Here is a 20,323-nt window from a genome sequence, read left to right on the forward strand (position 1 = left end):
AGAAATTGGCAGGCCCTGGCCAACCACCCCCAGCTTATATACTAAGCATGACATCCCATGGCATGGGATATTCCTTTGGCTAAGTTCAGGTCAGCTGTCCTGGCTGTGTCCCCTCACAATTTCTTGTGCCCCTCCAGCCGTCTTACCAGCAGGGCCTGAGAAACTGAAAAGCCCGTGACTTAGTATAAACATTACCCAGCAACAACTACAAACATCTGTGTGTTAACAACATTTTCCTCACACCAAATCCAAACCACAGCCTGGTAGCCTGGATAAGGTGCCGTACAGACACACTGCTGAGCTGTCCCCAGGATTAGCTATGCCAGGTGGAGGAGCCGCTTCTCTGAACACATTGTTCATGTATAGTCTCAAGGGCCATGTACCCAAGTACATAATGATATTACAGCTCTTACTCTGGCACGTAAATCCCTTTTTTAGGGTCAGACCTTAGGGGTTTAAGTGTGATTGACTTACAAAGGAACTTCTGATCCTAATGGATTGTTGACAGTTTTAAACCGAGAACTTAGAAGTCTAAGTTGTTTAGATGCCCTTGAAAATGTTACCGTCAAATGTCTCTATTAAAGTCAACAGAAGTTGCAAAACCAACACAGGTCAAAAATTAAACCAGAAACACAAGCATTCACTGGATTCTTGTTTTATACTGTCTCCCTTGTACTATTTTACTTTCCCTAAGAAGAAAAATAACAGAAATCACTTGCAGCAGCTGTTAAACAGGTATAATTTTATTATTTTTACACCACAATGGCACTCTTTGGATCTTTTTCTGTTCATCAGCTTCTCACAGCTATACCTGTTGAATATGTTGAATATGAACTCAGGCAGTTAAGGTCTCCTCACTGACTTTTTATAGGCAAGCTGATATTACCAGGCCCAGAAAAAAATTAAAGTTTTCATTGCAAAGAAATGTCTTTAGAACATCACTTCACTATGTCATCTTAGGTGCATTTCCACTTGAAGTGTCAGAGCTAATTTTAATGGGCGTCAGGTGCCCTTTAATTTCCATTTAGAAAAGAAAAGAACAGCAAAAGTTCATAGTTGGCAAGAGTTGGCACTCAGAAGGAGTGAAGGAAATCCAGAAACCTGGGCTGGCAGTCTGAGCTTTTCACACTGCATCTTGCTGGCCAGCCACAACCATTGAACACTTTTGTCTCCTGATGAAGAAGGCCTTCTTCACAGCTTCTCATCAAACATACAACCACTGCACCCGTCTCTCCAGACAGGCCCTGTCTGTATGCAATTGTCCATACCTCTATAGCTCCTAGAAAATGAGGGGTTTTTTTCATGATCAGGAACCAGGAGGCAGTAACTGGAAGGAATGCAAAAACCTTCATAAGAACCTGAGTTTCCTAACAGCCAAATTTCTCAGTCTGGCATGCAGTAAAGGTTGTGTGTCCAGAACTGGCTGTGCTGCCAGGTTAAAGCATGCAGATTTTGCCCAGTGTTTTGCATTAATGAACAGGGATTAATTTTACTGAAGAAAGTATTAGTGGTGTTTAGAGATCTCGTGGGAGCAGTCATGTACAGTTCTTGACAGAATTCCTTCATCATCTAGTTAATAACTTTAGTTTCCTACACTGTTGACCCAGAGATATCTTTGAGAGGAGATAGATGATGAAATTAGTTTTTCTTTTAATCTTTGATTAAACACGGCAATGACTTACTTGGATTGAAACACACATTATAAGACCTGTTTCAAGGGAAGAGGCCATGGGGAAGAATGGAATATCTTTCAGTTACAAAGGTTTTCCTTGTGTGTTCACAGTGAAACAAATTTCTCATCGTGGTAAGTGGTTTCCACAGGCTCTTGATCTAAACTGAATGTTAGCTCCAGGGCCATGTTTAATCAATAAACTACTTCATGAAAGAAGTAAATTGCAATTAGTCCTCACAAATAGATTTTAGTAGTTTTCTGGAGCTAATACAACCTAGTGGAAGGAACTTCATGAAATTACAAGACCATTGTCTTCTATGTGCAGTTTCTATTTTGAGGTTTCCAGGTGCTAAGTTTGAAAGTGATTTGAATTCTGCTATGTCTGAAACAGAAACAAAAGCAATAGCCACTGGACACAAATTTTTGATGTGTTCTAAATCTGAAAAATGTCCTTTGGATGATAAAAAACCACATTAGTAACTAGGATCATTTTACTTCTCTATATATACAAAAAAATCCCTATACATCTGAAGTACTAAGCAGGGCATCGTGTACAAACTCAGTAGCAGCAGTTACCCCAGAGCTTACCCTGAACGTTCTTGTTAACTGAAGTGATTGAGTGCAGAGATCTAGGTGACTCTTTCCTCTGCTGTTTTGGAAGGAGTCACTGAATGCAGAAACCTTCAGTTTGGATAGACGGGCAGTGTTGGCTTGTCAGACACACTCATCCAATAGATCTGTCATAGGAAAGAGCTATCAAGGCTTTTCACAAATCTCAAAAATTTCCCATAATTTCTGAAAGAAGAATGATTAAAAGTATTTTATTAAGATTAGATTAATAAATGTATCAATCTTTGTAAACTTAAAGAAACATCTAAAAAAATTAAGTTCTTTCCAAAAAGATTGTAATAAGTTGCATCATTGTCTTTTCTTTCTTTTTATTTCAGAAATAAACTTTCTTATTTTACTTTACAGCTCTGTTCTCCTGTGTTCCTCAACACAATATTTGCTTTCTGAAGAGATTCACGTGAAATGTTATATCATTAAATCTTTTCAATGCACTTGCCTACAGATGAGATTGCAATAAACAATTCATGTAAATTAAAACTAGGCATAAAGATATGCAGAAAAGATAAAATGAGTTTCTGATAATTTCTTAAAACTTGTCTCATTTTTTTTACAAATAATTGGCCCACACATCCTGAGACAGACACATAGTATTCTTAGAGTTGTCAGAATATTCTATGTAGAAAACTTTGGTACAGGTGTCTATAAGATTTATGTCATGATTCAGTTCATATTTAAATGTATATGATCAACTCTTGAAAGAAAACTGAACTGTAGGAGGGAGCTTGTGAAAAGCAGAACTCGGGAACAGGGAAAATATGTGTGCAAATACAGATGCTTTACGAGGTCTCATTCACATGGCTCAGAAACCCCTGTTGATGGCAGCTGTTTTCCTTCCAGATTTGCCCATTACTGTCAGGCAAAGGCCTGAGTACAACAGTGTTTTCTGCTGGAGCACCTGTGGTCACACACTTATCCCCACAACAGCTGGTCTTTCAAGGGAACACCTCTTGCAGCTTTTTTGTTCTTTTTATAAACAGTATTGAAGGGAATGTTTGGCCAGCATAAGAATCTGCACCACAGCAAAGCAGAGTAAATGTCTGTCTACCTGTTGTCCTATCTCGGCTTTGGTTGGTGTAAAATGCTTAAAATTGAAATTAAATGTTCTTTTCCTGTTACTTATGCCCAGCTTTCAGCAAGAAACAGTTTGGGGAGGGGACATGTTGCAAGAGCTCCCAAGGTACAATCTGTTAGTCTTTATGAAAGCTCTTCTACAGCTCATAGCATTTCAGCAAAGAAAACGTTCAGAAAAAGGATGAAATACACTGCTGCTCCCTTTTTAGATGCAATACATTTTCCATAAAGCCCTTTCTTTTCCAGCATTTCTTAGAAACACTGTTAAGTAAAGCAACATTCAATACTTTCATTCTTCTGATTGCTGCTCTTTGTTTTGCTGATCAACCCTCATCTTTTCTCAGTGCTTGCATCCTATTGAAGAGCATGGAGGACACCTTTGACCATGATTCTAAAAGTAACACATGGAAAAGCCTTGGGATACCCATTCAAATGAGCAGGAGAGCACCAACCATTATGTTTTATTTATTTCTAATGAAGTACATTTCATTATGTATTTCTATCAAGAAGAGGACAATCATGGCAGCACAGCCTACTTAAATCTGTTCTGAGTGCATTTTACATCGGTGATATGGCTGAAAATATTTTTTAAAAATTAACATTAGCCAGAGTGTTCAGTTATGTTCAGAACCTTGCTCCAAGAATAAATAGCAACTGGGGAGAGAACAGCTTCTGCTCCTGAGACTGTGACAAGGAAACAAATGTTCACCGTGAGAAGTCAGGCCATCTCACTGCACTTTCTGTTTTCTCTCTCGCTTCCTTTCAGTCAGGCAGAGCTCTGTGATGTCACCCAAATAAGGTTACCAATATCAAAGCAAACAAAGGCAATTTCCTTATCTGATAATTGTGACCTTTCTCATTCCCTGTTGTGTGTGCTTCTGAAATAACCAGTGGCATTGACATCAGCAGCTACCAGTACATGTTGTCTCATTTGCACACCACATGAAACGAGCTGGTAAGAAATGTTCCAAATAACTAGGAGGCTATTCATCCTCAATTAACAACATATTTTAATGGGTTTCTTAGCAACATCACTCACTTTAAGTATACGCCCCTAAGGGATGTGTTCTGTGTTGTCAGACAAACAGCAAATAAGGGCAGCTATTGATCCCTACCCTGTTGGGTGCTGAATTACAACATACCAGAATAACTATGTCAAAATGACATTTGGACTCAACACATTTAGAGTGCTATAAGTCTCCATTAAAAAATGAAATAAGTATCTTTGTTGTGCTCATATTCAGCCAGCTATATTCAGAAAAAGCTGAAGAAAACGGATCATGTTCTTTGAGTTATGAATCATTTCAGAAAGTCATGAGTTTTTAAAATTCTGGTTTCTGCCTCTTGTTTTGAATTTGTATTTCTTCCAAAGTGAATCTATATCTCCCATTAATTTAATAATCCAGAAGTCCCTGTACTCTATGCATTTAAAGTTTTAGAGGCTGTAGACCATATCCCCAAGAGATAGAAGTCAGCATAGCTCCAGGAATGTAATTCAAGCTCTATTGATTTATACAATCTGAGGATATGCTGGTGAATGAGATACAAAAAGGAAATATATTCTGAAAGACAGAAAAATCCTGTTAAGAAAACAGCTGAAGTTGCTACTTGCCAACATAGTAATTTTCTATTGCATTCATAGATAACAGGTATTTAAAAGACAAAGAAAAAACCACCTAGGGATATTAGAACCCTTGTTTTACCCTCAAAATGCCACATTTATTTTCAAATATATTTTAATTGATTCTTTGTGCCATGTGCCTGATTAGTATGCGTGTGCCTGATTAGAAGCATCTAATCTTATAACTTGTATTCCCATAATCAAAAAAATCAAAAGATGTTCTAAGGGCATCTCTTGATTCAAAATCTGCCTTCAGAAAACCTCGGCCATTCAGCTTAAATTATGGATAAAACCATCAAGAAATAGGACTCTCTTGGCTTTATCCTCTTGTCAGCTTCACTGGTCTTGTGCCCCTGAGCTTAAGAATTAGCAATGTCATGGAAACAGAATTTGGCAGTCTTCCTCTTTGTTACCAAATCTGAAGGGATTTCCTAACTCTTTTAGACCTGCAGCCTCAGTGGAAAATACACCCCACCAGCTAACTGAGGGGGGCTGTGCTCAGTATTTCCTTGCTCTGTTCACAGAAGATGCTGTGTCTGATGAATACATGTGGGAAAGGGGATTAACAGGAAAAGAGTCTGAAAAGAAGTGGGGACTCTTCCTTGAGGCCAATCTCCTGCTCCAAGAAGCTTCATGAAAGCAGAGAAGGAATGAAAAATGTGTCAACATGAAGGCATAATAAAGCATATAAAGAGAAAGCATAAGGCAGGCATTTCATATATTAAAGATGTGTATAGAAAAAGAAGTACCAAGAAAGGCTGAATACAGTACTGAGCCTCCCTCTCAGATAAATATAATTTGTTTCATAAGATTTCCTTGACAATGTGAATACAAAGGTGAAGAGAACATGACAGAGCCTCCTGGTAATGGGAAAAAAACACTCATCTTGGTGTAAATTGAATTGGATTGAAGCTATTTAATTTATGGCGTGTATTTAAATAATAATCATTGAGCTATACATTCAGGATCAATATCTGCACCAGAACAAATGTAAGCTGTGTCTTATGACCATCAATGCGGTCTGTCATGTACTAGGACAGGTAGAAAAGTGTATGTTGCTGTGCTCCTGTGCCGAGATACAACACCTGTTTACGAGCAGGGAAAACTTCAGGATCGCCTGAAGTAAGGTCTTGCTCCCCTTGTTCCCTTTTTGTGCTTCAACGTCCTTCCACATGTCATTCTCTGCTGGGTTTCTCCTGGCTGCTTCACACATTTTTCTCAGAAACAAGGAAATGACATCTGAAAACTGCTTAGTATGTGGAAACAAAAGAGATGAGATGGCAGTGACAGAGTACAGGGATGGAGTATGGTTCCCTAAAAATAGGTGTCCAGGGGCTATTGAAATGTTCAAAGTTATCTGGCTGCCACTCCAGAGTGCCATGAATCTCTTCTAGGGCAGATAACCTAGGAAAGCATTATGTCACATCTGACAGCCCATAAGGATTTCTTTCCCAATTGTCACTTGATTCCTTTATGGTTAGATGACAGCACCAAGCCAATTCAACACAGGCAGTGGAGTTCAGAGATTTATTCAGCTTTCCCTGAAGTCAATGCTTACACTTGCTGAGTTTGGGAAGAAACTTCCTAGCAAGGTTAAAGGGAAGACAGTGGGTTTACTCTGGTTTGAAATAGCATAAGACAAAAAGTCAAAATAATGTAAGACCTAGGATACAGTAAGGGCCTTATGGTGTTAGAAACAGCAATATAATTTCATTTGGTATGCAAATTACTCTGGGGAAGAGGTAAAACCTATTCAGTATTACTGAAAGGATTGTAGCTCCAAAGGGCCCTTCCATTCCCTTTCCACACTTTAAAGTAAGGGTTCTGGTTCACTGGTGTTCCCAACACCTTAGCTTAAGAGGGAATTGCTCCTGGTTACAATGCACCTTCCTTACCCTGATATAATATCCCTATTTCATACTAGGAAATTTGGTTTAAGTGGGTCAAATACTCATGTAAACTGGCTGAATTACTGAAAAAGTTAGTCTACCTCAGCTTTGGCAGCTAAAGATCTGAGCTGGACACCTGCAATACCTTTGAAGTTGGTTCAAAGAAAAAAGTGCCTCCAGAAATGACTCATCTTGTCTTAAAATACTTGTCCAAGACACATCAAGCAAACTATCACTGGAGGTACCCGTTTTTCTCTAATAACTGTAAAAGAAGCCTGCTGTGACTGGCCCAAGCTTAACCATCCAACTTTGACACCTCTGGGATAGATGAGATGTGTTTGCCCTCACTGACTTTGTGGCCTCTAATGGTGTCAATGAACATCAAAGAGGCAATTCTGGAGAAATCAAGTTGCCAAGGAAAAAGAAATGCCAGGTTTGGATCCCTCATCCTGGTTATCAGAATTCTGAACAATACCACAGGCTTACAGGTGTATGGTTTTTTTGTTGGAGGTATTTCTGTTTTGAAAGCAGAGTTTCAGTGAAATGTCATTAATTTCCACGTTTCTTTTTTCTTCCTCAGATCTTTAGGTGTCTCACACAGACATATCCTTAACGCTTCAGATTTACAGCATTGTGAAAGGAGAGGTAATCACTGCCGAGGCTTCAGCGTGGGTTGTGTCTTATTCCCAGACAGCACATACACCTCATCCACAGGGCAGTATTGATCCTCAGCTTCTTGCTTTGGAGTCCTGAAGAAAAAGTAGCTCTTGCGCTTTTTTAACTCTGGGGATTTAGCTCTGGTGTTCCAACCTTTAAACAGGCCAGACAGAAGATACTCATGCCTTGGATCATTCTCAAAAAGAGTGTTGCTTACCTTCCAGTTCCCACAAGGTACAGAAGGTTGATTTGCCGGTTTAGTTTTTCAGCAGAAAAACTGCAAAAGCAGTGGTGACCTGACTCCACCCCAAAAGCTACAGATCAGGGAAGTATGGCAGTACAGAGACAACTATGTGGAAAGCCAAGTTTGCGTAAGCATCTTTTTTACGTTTCTCAGTTATGATCTATATTGGTTTTGTCTGTATGAGGTATTCACATTCCCAGAATCTGCTTTGTTTACAAAAACAAATACGATTTATTGTAAATAAGAAGGAAGCTGTAACTTTTTCAGTGAAATGTCTAAATCAATGAAGCATATTAGGAGAAAAACATCATATGATTTTGGCACAATTCCACAGGTTATTATTCCTTTCAAATCATGTAAAAACAAATACTGTCACTGAAGTGACAGTCTCATTCAGTAAGAATCCCATGCCAAATTACAGAGACTCAGCAGAGAGTCTGATGCTATGAAACATTAATTTAATAGTAAATCCATATGTTGTACCTAGACAACCAGGGGTTTTCAGAGCAAGCATTTTCAGATTCACATATCAGGTTATATTCAGCCTTTAGCCCAGCTATGCACCCACTGGAAGGAGATCTCTGTGGGACTGAAGAGGCAGGGTGGAGTTGAAGAGAAGGTACCCGCATTTCAGGATCTCCATATCTGGCTTCCCTTTGCAGAAGGTTGCGCTGCTCTGAGGACTCACCACAGCTGTGCAGAAGGGGCCAAATCCTCTCCGCAATGTTTGCTGCCTTCAGAGACCATGCAGAGGGAGCAAACGCTGCAAGGGTGGACAAAAGCTGAGTCTCTGTGTCTCCTGGTGTAAGACAGGTACTCTACTAAAGAGGAAAGAATGTAGGAGAAGCTATGGAGGAGTGGCTGTTTTATAGTGACTTTCTGCAGCTTGGAGATGGCATGGTATCAAACAGATCTTCGATTTATTTAAACTACACCTGCAAGAGTACCCTAGAACTGCTCTTATGGGTATCAAAAGATGGCTTAGGCTGGAAGCAGTTTATATACACATTAGGAAGGAACGCTTGGAAGGCTGTCTCAATAAGGGTTTATGTAGTTTACAATCAATACTGAAATATGATTTAAGGTGTCTAGAAAAGACTGAATTAAAGGTAGCTCTGTGAGTGAACAACTTGGCAGCTAATTTTTATGTTTCCATCTCTTGATTGTTAGGAATATGATGTTAAATGGTAATGTTTACAGTTTCCGCAATGCTAATTGTGTTAATTATGGGTTTGTGTGTGTAAGTTTGGGATTAGTATAATTGATATTTTAAATAAATTTGTTTAATATTTGCTAAATTACAGGTTTTACTTGCAAAGTCTATCAAGAAAATAAAACTGAGTTATTTCCCTAAACTACAGTCTACAATCTGATTAAATTAAAATTCAAGTGCTTTGATTCCCATCAGTGTTTAGCAAATACTATGAGCTTTTTTTTATCTTCTCTCTTTTCCTTGCTTCTTTATGGAAATACTTGAAAGCTAGACAGGGAGGAAAAGCCTGGCCACTGAGTTCACCATCATTCTTCAGAAAAGGTTTTGGAGGTTCAATGCAATCTATTTAAAATGTTATTCTATCAAAAGAAAAATAAAATAGAAGAAAAATAGCTATTTTCACTTCTTCAGGGTGGTAGCAGAACAGATAATCTCATAAATGTGGATTCATCTGAGCATAGCAGTTCTTTTTCCCATCTACATATGTAATCTGTAAACGAGAATATTTGTTTTTCTCTCCGCCTACTGCTTACCTTCTCAGGTGAGTTAGGAAAGCTTCAAGGCTGAAGAGCTACATGTGCTAAGGCCTTATTGGTGCAGAGACTCCCCTGGTGACCCCATGATCTCTTCAGTTATATCACTGCCATCTAACAGGAGAGCCTTTACTCTAGCACAGCCTCCTTCCAGGAGCAAGCAGGGCACTCTGGCCCTACCTGTATGGTCTCTGTTAGCCATAACTCCATGTGAATTTAAGTCAACAGTGCCTGTAGAGTGTAATCCGAGGTAAAGTCCAACCCTGTGCACACGCCTTGTACAGCATGTGGATTGCGCATGTCTCAATAATTGAGTCACTGTTTAGGTACTAAGGAAGATCAGGACATTTAGGCTCAACCCCAAGAAACAAGATTACATAACTTTGCAGACCTTCCTTCCACTAACGTATCTGGTGAGCATGATGTGTGTCCAGTCTTCAAACTTGGTGAGGAAGGGAAAGGAGAAAAGACGGTAAATATAACCCCTCTACCCTTGGCACCTCAATCATAAGTGTTGAGAAGAAGACTTGGTCAAAAGGCCTTTGATTCTCAGCAACCAGAAGAGGGGGTTTACAACTGATCAATTTGCTGTTAGTGGTAATTGTATCAGTAACCACCAATAACAGTGTCAGAGAAAGAGGCTTTGTCACAGCTTTTTGCTCATGGGCTGGCGGATTTCCCAGCCATGTATTTCAGGCTGCTCCTTAGGTCATATTTTGATTGTTACGGCTGTCTGCTATTCTGATATTTGCATGCCCAAGCTCTCTCGTTCTCTTCCCCTCGATGTCTGTTGCACTCACTTTGCTCTCTCTCCATTCCTACTTACTAACAAATTCCCCGGTCCAGCACCAGCCAGACAGTTTGCTCCCCGCAGCAGAATTCCCTTGGGTGAGCAATATGGGCTCAGCTGAGACCGGTACTCCGCAGTGACTCCACCCTATGCTGAATTACTTCTTGCTCTGCTAACTACACTTCTTCTACCTCCCTCCCTCCGTACTACTGCAGCAGTGCTAGTATGAACTCCGAGGCAATTACCCTGCTTTCATTTTCCCTTTCATTTCTGTGGCTGGCCTGTTTGCAGTATTTCTGCACAGGGAAGTACAAATTTACCCTTCGTCACACATTAAGATAATTAGATGTCACAGCCTGCTTCTTTGTGAATAAGGTCTAATAGACTACGTCGACATCCTGATAATATTCCAGGCACAAACACAGTATAAAGAATATGCATAAATTTTAACAGAACCTGATGTTTCTTGTGCTTTTGTCTTTTCCACAATACCTGAAATAAATGCCTTTACAGCTTATGCGCTAGCCAACAGCTGGCCTCTTCCTCTGCGGAAGGTGCCACATGACCACATGTAGCTAGCATGTTGTTTGAAGACTAAGGCTTGTATCTGGAAGCTCCAGCCATTAGGGTAAGTTTATTAGGGCTAGACCCAAGCTGCTGTTCCACACCTCTTTCCTCCATGACAATGTTTCTCTGTCTCATTGTGGCCACTCTTACTATCTCACTAGCTTGTCATTCAGTTGTAGTGTTTCTGTTTTCTAGCTTTTCACATTCTGGCCATGGCTTGATATTGTTTTTTCCTTCTGCAAAAGTTCCTTTACACAGTATGACTCTCACCAAGGCTTTCATTTTATTAGTACAAAATTGTTTTCATCTGCTTTGGCAAATCCCTCTCTTTGCATATCCATTCAGACTGCTGCTGCAAAGTGCTGTTCTATGAGTCATTAATTTTGATCATATTACTCTTGTCTTGGAAGCTTTTCACTGTCTTTTTTTTCTTTTCTAATTTATCAGATGCAGGCTACTTGTCATCTCTTTCAAGGATCTTAGTATCTTTGCCTTTTAATTTCAACTCTCTTCACTATCAAAATGACTCTTGCCACTCTTTTCAGGCTGTGGCATCACCCACATTTTCCACAGGCGTCTGTAAACCTTTGCAAAGTTACATCAGGAGTGTCCTTCAGTCCCTCCTTCACAATCTCTTTCTCGATGAAGATAGCAAAGACCTCAACAACATCTAGCCTGCTGATGGGCTGGAGCCTATACCTCCAGTGCCTTTGCAGTACAGGGATTTCATTTACCTGATGTGTTAGCTGTTTTTCCTGTATGTAGTGTGCAAACTGTCTGGAGAAAGGATTAGATCTTTTGTTCTGTGCTTCTATTTTCCAGTCTTGGTAGACTTAGTCCTCTTCCATGACTGGACTTCCTAACCACTCTGGCTTACTGCCGGATGGCTGTGGGACTTTTCTAAAGCAACATATAGATATGCTCACATAAGCCTGAATGAGAATACAACTATATTGATATACTTCCTAGAACGGTATAAGCAATGCTGGCATAAGTGCTTGGGAAAGATGAAATTGAAGCTTTTATGATAGTTAAATAGTCAAAGCTGCAAAACATCCTTATTTAGGAAACCTGTAGGTCTGACTCATTTCACCGTCAGACACTGTAAGGGTGGAGATGGGAATATACTGCTATGGGAGGCATCAATATAATGACAATGAGGGCTAGAAAATATATATGTAGATATTTAGTATAAGAGATTATACAGGCAACACGGATGTCAAATTAGCTGGCAAGACTAAGAATGTTTTTCAGGGGGACAAGATGACCCTCAGTGACCAGTCTTCATCAGTTGTCATGTCTATGAAATCTTGCTCCCCCGTTCCCCAGCACATGCATGGATTGATGTCCTCAGAGAATGATATTTGTTGCAAAGAAAGTGAATAATTAGAGATATGACTTTGCCTTCTTTTATGTTTTAATTGTTATTGAGGCTTCTAATTGTTCTTCATCAATTCTCTCTCCCACTGGATTTTTTTCTAAAAAAGCATATCCAACCCCAATTCCTTAAGGCAACACTGCAGGTGCTCACAGCTTCTTTGCTATGACAGTGAAATCCTAAGCCATGTTTTCTCACACTTCCAGTAGGTTTAGACTGCCAGGAACAAAGTCTGCTTGATCATATGCACATCCCTTAAGTTTAATGAAATGGGATAACCCAATCAGTCAGATCTGTTTAAAGAACTGGATTAAGAGTTGTAAATAGCATGTTAGCAGTAGGAGGTGTAACACTTTGATCTCTTCTAAATGCCCTAGTAGTAAAGAGTGAAGACTTGATATATCTGAAAATAAATCCTTTCACCATATGTCAGTCCAGGGAGCAGAATTGATGCAGCAATAAGATTTAGGGAGAGCTCAGATAAAGCTGAACTTGTAAGTCTTTCTTTTCATAGGGAGAAGTCCTACCACACATCCCTCCACAGAAATATAGTTGGGGCAACACTCCTTCTAAATGATATAAAGTAATCAAGAAGCTAAGGCCCTAATTGAGCAAATCCTCTGCTCCGCTATGTTCAAGTTAAAGGCCTCCGCCTTTCTCATGTCATGTCCTAATTAGCTACATGACAAGAAATGATATAGGGCAGTGGTTAAGGAAGCTGAGAATTAGAGACTGTCATAGGAAATGATTGATAAAACCTTCTGCAGGGGTTACCTCTGCCACTGTAATGTTGAAAAATGACTGGATTATAATTCCATTTACAGCAGCTCCAAGCCCTCTAAATATTCCAGTTCTAATAGTGGCATGTTTGCTATGAAACTTGGCTAAATCACTGGAGAAAGGATTAAGCCTACAGAGGTGGATCCAGAGTTTAGTCTGATACTAGAATACCATTTTTCCCCCATATGCTTATGCCCTGAGGTAGACTGGTCCTGGATCCCAAACCTTTAGAACAACATATGTTTGGAGCATGGCATTTTTATTTTTATTTTTTCCAGCCTGAGTAAGTATTTGGATTTCCTTTCCATGGAAAATTGACAAGGAGTTGGGCACAAGGACTGATGCAGGCCAAGTCACACTTGCAGTGAATCCAGGACAAAAGCACAACTCCATGCAAGAATTCAGGATTTCTCCTGGCTCATTATTTGTAGCCTCCCCTCTATATGGACAAGCACAGGCAGACTGTATTTGCTTGGTCTGTGCTCTGAGCCAGAGAAGCCATCTCAGTTTATTCTTGACTGTGGTCTATGAGTACAAGTGCTTCTATACATTTAGGTTGGGTTCAATCTTGAACCCAGATCAGATCACCATACTTCATTCCCTCTTCCTACTAGAAAACAGGAAAATCATGTCTCTGAATCTGAGAGGGGGGATGATGTGATAAAAAAACACATTACCTTCAACATCAGCTTCTGACAAGCACTTAATCAAGTAGGGCTAAGCAGATTGCAAAATCAAGCAATATAAAGGCAGCCGATTCTTGACTCTAAATAGAAGTATTTTCATAGTCAGATAGTGTATGGCAACTGTTCACCCTTCTTTAATGAGGGAAAAAAGGTTGTTTGACAGCACTACATAGTTGTGTTTTCAAAATGCTGTCATGCAAATGCCTCTTGCATTACAGTCATTCACAAGAAATGTCACTTCAACCAAGCAAGCTTATGGCTGTGGCTGAGGCCTTGTCATTTCCATCCAGTTTGCACAGTGAATCAGGTGCTGTGGTAAAGGGGAGCAGAAGGCAGACAAGTGAGGTAAGTGAGGAGACGGCATGCTGAGAAATCTTGGCAAGACAATTTTCTCTTAGCTTTAACCAAACTGGCAAATGCTAAGAGAATGCCATTTACATGAAAATCGTGATCAGCTTGCAAATAAAGTTTGGTGAATCACAAACTGCCTCTGTCCTTCTGAAACAATATTTGTAGGGCTGTGAAATATTGCATTTTCAATACAGTGACATTTAGGATACAACAGCACACGTTGCTGCTTGTGTTAAAAAAAAACTGTATTTTGCACCAGCCCTAGCCCAAGGACACACAAATATGGTTTTGTCACCACAGTTGCATCCCTATTTGACGTTGTGACCCCCATTCATCTCCTCCAACACTGTCCAAAGCCCTTCCAATGGAATTGGATATCCCAGAAACTGCTGCACCGTATTTTGTGAGCTTGAAGTTCTGCTGAATAGGACAGGGATACGCAGACATTAGCCATATTACTTCAGCCCTGCCTTTGCAGCTACTAATAACTAGATTGAGCACGGTTCTGGCTTCACTGGTGAGCCCAACACATAAGGGGGATTAAAGTCTGTTTGCAGCTATCCAAAAGGAGTAAGAGATGAATGAAATAAAATGCTGGCTCAAGTCTTCTCCACCCCTTAACTGAAGTGTCTGTAAAAAAACTGAGAAAAGAGCATGTGGACAAGTCTTGCAACTCACCAAGCCAGCAGACTGGTTGATCACTTAGGCTGCCTTTAGTGCCAGGAATTTACTGCCCACGTGGGTGTCATGGTTTAACTCTGGCCAGTAATTAAGTACCATGCAGCCGCTCACTCACTCCCACCTCACCACAAGGGATGGGAAGGAGAGTTGGAAAGGAATGTAAAATGCAAGAGTTGAAATAAGAAAAGTTTAATAATTGAAATAGAATAAAAATGAAAGAACAATAATAACAATTACAATTATAATGAAAAGGGGAAGAGAAAGAATAAAATCCAGAGGCAAAGGAAGAAAGAAACACATGGTGCACAATGCAACCACCTGCCTACTGGTGCCCAGCCAGTCCCCCAGAAACGATCTGCCTGCCCCAGCCAGCCTCCCAGGTATACATACCAGGTATGGCATCCTATGGTATGGAACACCTCTTCGGCTAGTTCGGGTCAGCTGCCCTGGCTGTGTCCCCTCCCAGTTCCTTGTGCCCCTCCAGCCCTCTCACTAACAGGGCCTGAGGAGTTGAGAAGTCTCACATCAAAGCCAAAACACAGCTCCACACTAGCTCCTAAGAAGATAATTAACTCCACCCCAGTTGAAACCAGGACAGTGGGTTAAGCAGACTTTCTGAGGTCATGTCAATCACATGGTATCAAGCCAAGCTTACAGTGTTCCCCTGGTTATGTAGGACATTACTACATTTGTCCCTGTAATACTGTATTTCTATAATAATCTCTGACTGCTGAGTGGACTTTGGGGACAAATAAAGATCCTTCCGTAAGTTTTAGCAAGAACAGAAATTCAAATGTATGTGACACTAAACCCCTTCTCCCAACCCACTCCTGCCTAGTTGCATCCATCACCCTAAATGGATTGGCGTCTGCATGCAAATGGCTGAATCATCCTTGTAAGACTGTGTCAAGGGGCACAGTGATGCTGGCACGATGGTACCAAAAGCCAGGATAACAATGTCACGTCCCTGTTTGAATCATCTCTTACATGCATAATTTGGGGGACAGCATCTGAATCCCAAAAGACTCAAATCATCTCTTACATGAATAATGTGGGGGGCAGCATCTGAATCCCAAAAGACTCAAAAATTAAAGTTAAAAATATCAATTTAATTGTGCCTTTTTTTCTAACTAGTAAAAGCTACAAGCTGCTGCAAGTTTAGAGTGGTGAATTAGACACTGGTTTAGCTGTGAGCGTTCTCTGGGGAATCAGTACAGCAGCAGCCTAATACATTTTGTTCATTACCTGAGCAGAATTTATCCCAAGTATGAGTGTGATGGTATTTCACTGAATGCAGTCAGCTTCACTGATCTGAAAGTGAGAGCTCACAATTCTTAGGAAAGAGCCTATGGGAATGAAAATCTCATATGTTAATTATTTAGGGATAATAAGGACAATTTGGATTTTGTAAGGATTACACATTCTATTTATTACAGTGACTTTTAGCTGGCCCTCTTAGACTGTTTCACAAGTGGCTTTAATCCCAAAAAGTTTGTTTTGTGTTTCTGTAGTAACTTTTCCTAATTTAAATTTAGAATCTAGCAGTATCTGCAAGTTTAATTCAGTGAACTCTCAAACTTAATTCGGTGAATTGTATTATTGTCAGGGTGGATTCAGCCTATTTAGAACATATATAATGCAGTCTGACCTTCAGGACATGTACATTCTTACACAATATCTGAACAAATCAGCAACTCATCCAAAAATATTTTTCCTAATAAAATCATGTCATTTTAACAAATGCTATTCTTTTAAGCCAACCAACACCGAGTATGCAGTTTATTATTACGTGGTACGATTGGATTCTACCTGAAATATTTTAAAAGAAGATAAAACGTCTATTCTTAATTTCCCAGAAGAAGAGGGTGATTACATCTGCTTTTGCATTCTCTTTAAATTACCCTCAGTTTATTGTAAAGCGTGTATATCTTCAAGCCACAACCCAGAAAAGCTGGTTAGTAAACATATTTTGAAAGTTGTCCTGTGTGCAGATCACAAAACTACTTCATCCATGGGCAAAACAAGTTATCTCAACAGCATCAGATACTGTATTTAATTATATCATTAAGTAAGAACAGCAAAATTAATCAAGTATGATTATAAAGAAATTTACCACTTACTGTCATATAAATGTAATGCTGCATCTTCATTGGAACTGCAGGTTTCAGGTAACTTTGAGCTGTCCTCAAAATGACAAAAACTTTCTCCAGCCTTTCACTTCTGAAGGAAAATGTGTCAGTTATAAGCACAACCTTACATAAAGATCTCCACCGATGACTTGAACTAGCTTTCCTAAGCATAAACATCAGGAGCCTCCAGGCCTGGCAGAATGAGATTTGAGCTGCATTATAGCAGGAATCCAGGGTTCTTTAGAAGGTTAGTCACAGAAGGTCCCACTCTAAGTGTTCCCTGTCTTGGGCATTTGAGGATTGTATGCTTTCTGGAAGAGAGCCTGCTTTAAAAACAAAACAAAACAAAACAAAACAAAACAAAACAAAACAAAACAAAACAAAACAAAACAAAACAAAACAAAACAAAACAAAACAAAACAAAACAAAACAAAACAAAACAAAACAAAACAAAACAAAACAAAACAAAACAAAACAAAACAAAACAAAACAAAACAAAACAAAACAAAACAAAACAAAACAAAGCAAAGCAAAGCAAAGCAAAGCAAAGCAAAGCAAAGCAAAGCAAAGCAAAGCAAAGCAAAGCAAAGCAAAACAAAACAAAACAAAACAAAACAAAACAAACCCCAAACAAACCCCAAACAAAACACCCCACAAACTCCAAACAAAACACCCCACAAACCCCCAAACAAAACCTAGAAGACTGATTTATGAAATAAGTTACCATTTCAAGTGGCATTGAATTCCAGAAATATCCCTTGCAGGACCAGATCGGTGTAGAGTATGGAACAGCATAAGCTTTCTCAGAAAACCAGTTATTAAATTTGTGTCCCTTCCTCACACAGGCAGTTCCTTTTACGTATTTAGTTCAAGCCTACAATCTAAACAATCAATATAGCATATTATAGCACTCATTTCACTCTTAAATCCATGGCAATTAAAAATAAAGCAGTCACAACCAGCTGGAAGGATCCCCTTCTTTTCTTCTCCCCATCAAACCAGAAGGGACATGTAAAAATTGACAAATTTTATTGAGAAACAGAGACATACCCGGGGCTGTTCTATCAACACAGTGTTCCAGTTTTCCTCCTGGGTAACAGACATGGAAAAGATGAATACCTGTATGTAAATTAGTAAGTAAATTCCTGCCGTCTTGTAGTTGACTTGAAATGCCGTCACATGATGAAAACTAACTAAAAGCACATTTCATAACCCAGTAACCGATTTTCTTAGCGGGGGGATCCATGTGTGGGGTCTTCACACTGTGCATAGGAAGGGTCCTGTTCTGGTGTTGTGTGGGAGCAGAGTTATCAGCAAAGGAGAGGCTCCATGCTGGCTTGGGTATATTTCCACGGTGCCTGCTTCCACAGCACCTCTGTGCCTGGCTGTCAGGTTTAAGATAACTGCTTTCTGTCTGAGAAAACCTTGGAGCAGATCATTGCAAAGTCAGGAAAACCGAGATTCTAGTTCCTGATAACAGACTGAGAAAGGGCAGCAGGAAAGGGGAAATGCCTGGAATCAGCTCTGTCAGCTATGTATCAACAATAACACAAGTAGGTCCCTGAGACTTACAAGCTGAGTTGATCTGACCAGTGAGACCAGAGGGGAGCAGGCATCAGAAAACTACCAGGCTTGTGTTGTGACCATAAATATTACACATTATCCTGTGGCCAGGAGGCTTGTTAAAAGTACTTGCAGTTACTTTTGTAGCAGCAAATAATGTGACAATGGGGTGCATTGTGCTGGCCTGGGAAGACAGCGCTCCTCAGTGTAACAAAGACACATTTGATTCACAAATTAGCGATCTGGTCCTCAGCACAACTGAGGCAGAACAAGTTCCCATTTGCACCATAAAATAAAGTGACTCTTTCTGTGCTCTGTAAAGCCATAAATACCATGCTTTATTTACCTTGTTTCTTTGTTCTCCCAAAAAGCTCAAACACATTTTTGTTAAAGTTTCAAATTTATACTCACCAGTGAGTAAGTAAAGCCACAGGAAATCTAGACTTGTGGACCTTCAGATAAGTTGTGTGGTACTTTAAATGGAAGTGTAGGCTTTGAAGTAGCATTAAATGGATATATAATAACCTCACAGTTCTTCAGCTATAGGTCTTCTATGAGAGTTCAGGCAACAACAATTAATCATGTACAAAGAGGTATACAAGGCTTTCTTTGGGAGACAGATACAGAAAATACCTCTGCTTACCTCAGCTCTTTCATGTACTCCCACATTTATCATACTACCAATTTGCACAAGTTAAAAATAAATCTGAATGTGCAGTGTTTCAGGATGTTCTGATCTCGAAGTTCAACCTCTTCAAATGTGATAACAGTTTTTACATGGCCTGACATAGTCACAAAGGCAGTACAGTACGCCATTGTATCAGTTAGCTCTGTCTTGTGCTGCAAGCAGGTTAAGCATGACCATCCTGGAAAAAAAATACTACTGGGAAGACTTAACACTCAATACAAGTGCAAAGTCCTGCACCTGGGTCAGGGCAACCCTCAGTATCAATACAGCCTGGGGGGATGAAGAGATTCAGAGTAGCCCTGCAGAGAACAACTTGAGTATACTGGTGGATGAAAATCTGGACATGAGCTGGCAATGTGCACTCACAGCCCAGAAAGCCAACCGCATCCTGGGCTGCACCAAAAGAAATGTGTCCAACACATTGATGGAGGTGATTCTGTCCCTCTACTCTGCTCCGGTGAGACCCCACCTGCAGTGCTGCATCCAGCTCTGGAGTTCTCAGCACAGGAAAGACATGGACATCTTGGTGCAGGTCCAGAGGAAGACCACAAAGATGATCAGAGGGCTGGAGCACCTCTCCTATGAGGAAAGACTGAAAGAGTTGGTGTTGTTCAGCCTGAAGAGGAGGCTCTGGGGAGACCTGATTGTGGCCTTTCAGTACTTGAAAGGGGCTTATAAAAAAGATGATTTCAGATGTTTTAGCAGGGTCTGTTGCAATAGAACAAAGGGTAATGATTTTTTTTTTTTAAAAAAAAAAAGAAGGTAGATTCAGACTAGATATCAGGAAGAAATTATTTACAATGAGGGTGGTGCAACACTGGCACAGATTGCCCAGAGAGGTGGTAGATGCCCCATCCCTGGAAACATTCAAGGTCAGACTGGACAGGGATTTGATCAACCTGATCTAGTTGAAGGTGTCCCTGCTCATTGCAAGGGGGTTGGACTAGATGACCTTTAAAGGTCCCTTCGAACTCAAGCTATTTTATGATTCTATGATAAATGAGTTTGAGCCCAGAAGCAGCTGGAAAAATTAATGAGAGAAAAGTCCTTAAAGTCTGTAACACATACATGGAGCACATCTTCCTCAGGATGCCCCCACGTCTCAGGCTGCTGGAGCTGGGAAACTTTTCTGGGGAGATACTCATTTGCATGTGTTGTTCTTCTGCTCTTGACTACCTGT

At 40.1% G+C, this 20,323-nt stretch overlaps 1 long non-coding RNA gene across 1 annotated transcript; it reads right to left on the reverse strand.

The window, feature by feature from the left end:
- Nucleotides 1–722: 722 nt before the first annotated feature.
- Nucleotides 723–15,295, reverse strand: LOC121083975. Its single transcript, XR_005826541.1, has 3 exons — nt 15,154–15,295; nt 2,261–2,467; nt 723–1,327 (listed from the first exon to the last, which is right to left on the reverse strand). It is a non-coding gene; the product is annotated as an uncharacterized LOC121083975 (long non-coding RNA).
- Nucleotides 15,296–20,323: the final 5,028 nt, after the last annotated feature.

The sequence above is a fragment of the Falco naumanni genome, chromosome 2, assembly GCF_017639655.2.
Source record: "Falco naumanni isolate bFalNau1 chromosome 2, bFalNau1.pat, whole genome shotgun sequence".
In the NCBI taxonomy this organism is placed as follows: domain Eukaryota; kingdom Metazoa; phylum Chordata; class Aves; order Falconiformes; family Falconidae; genus Falco; species Falco naumanni.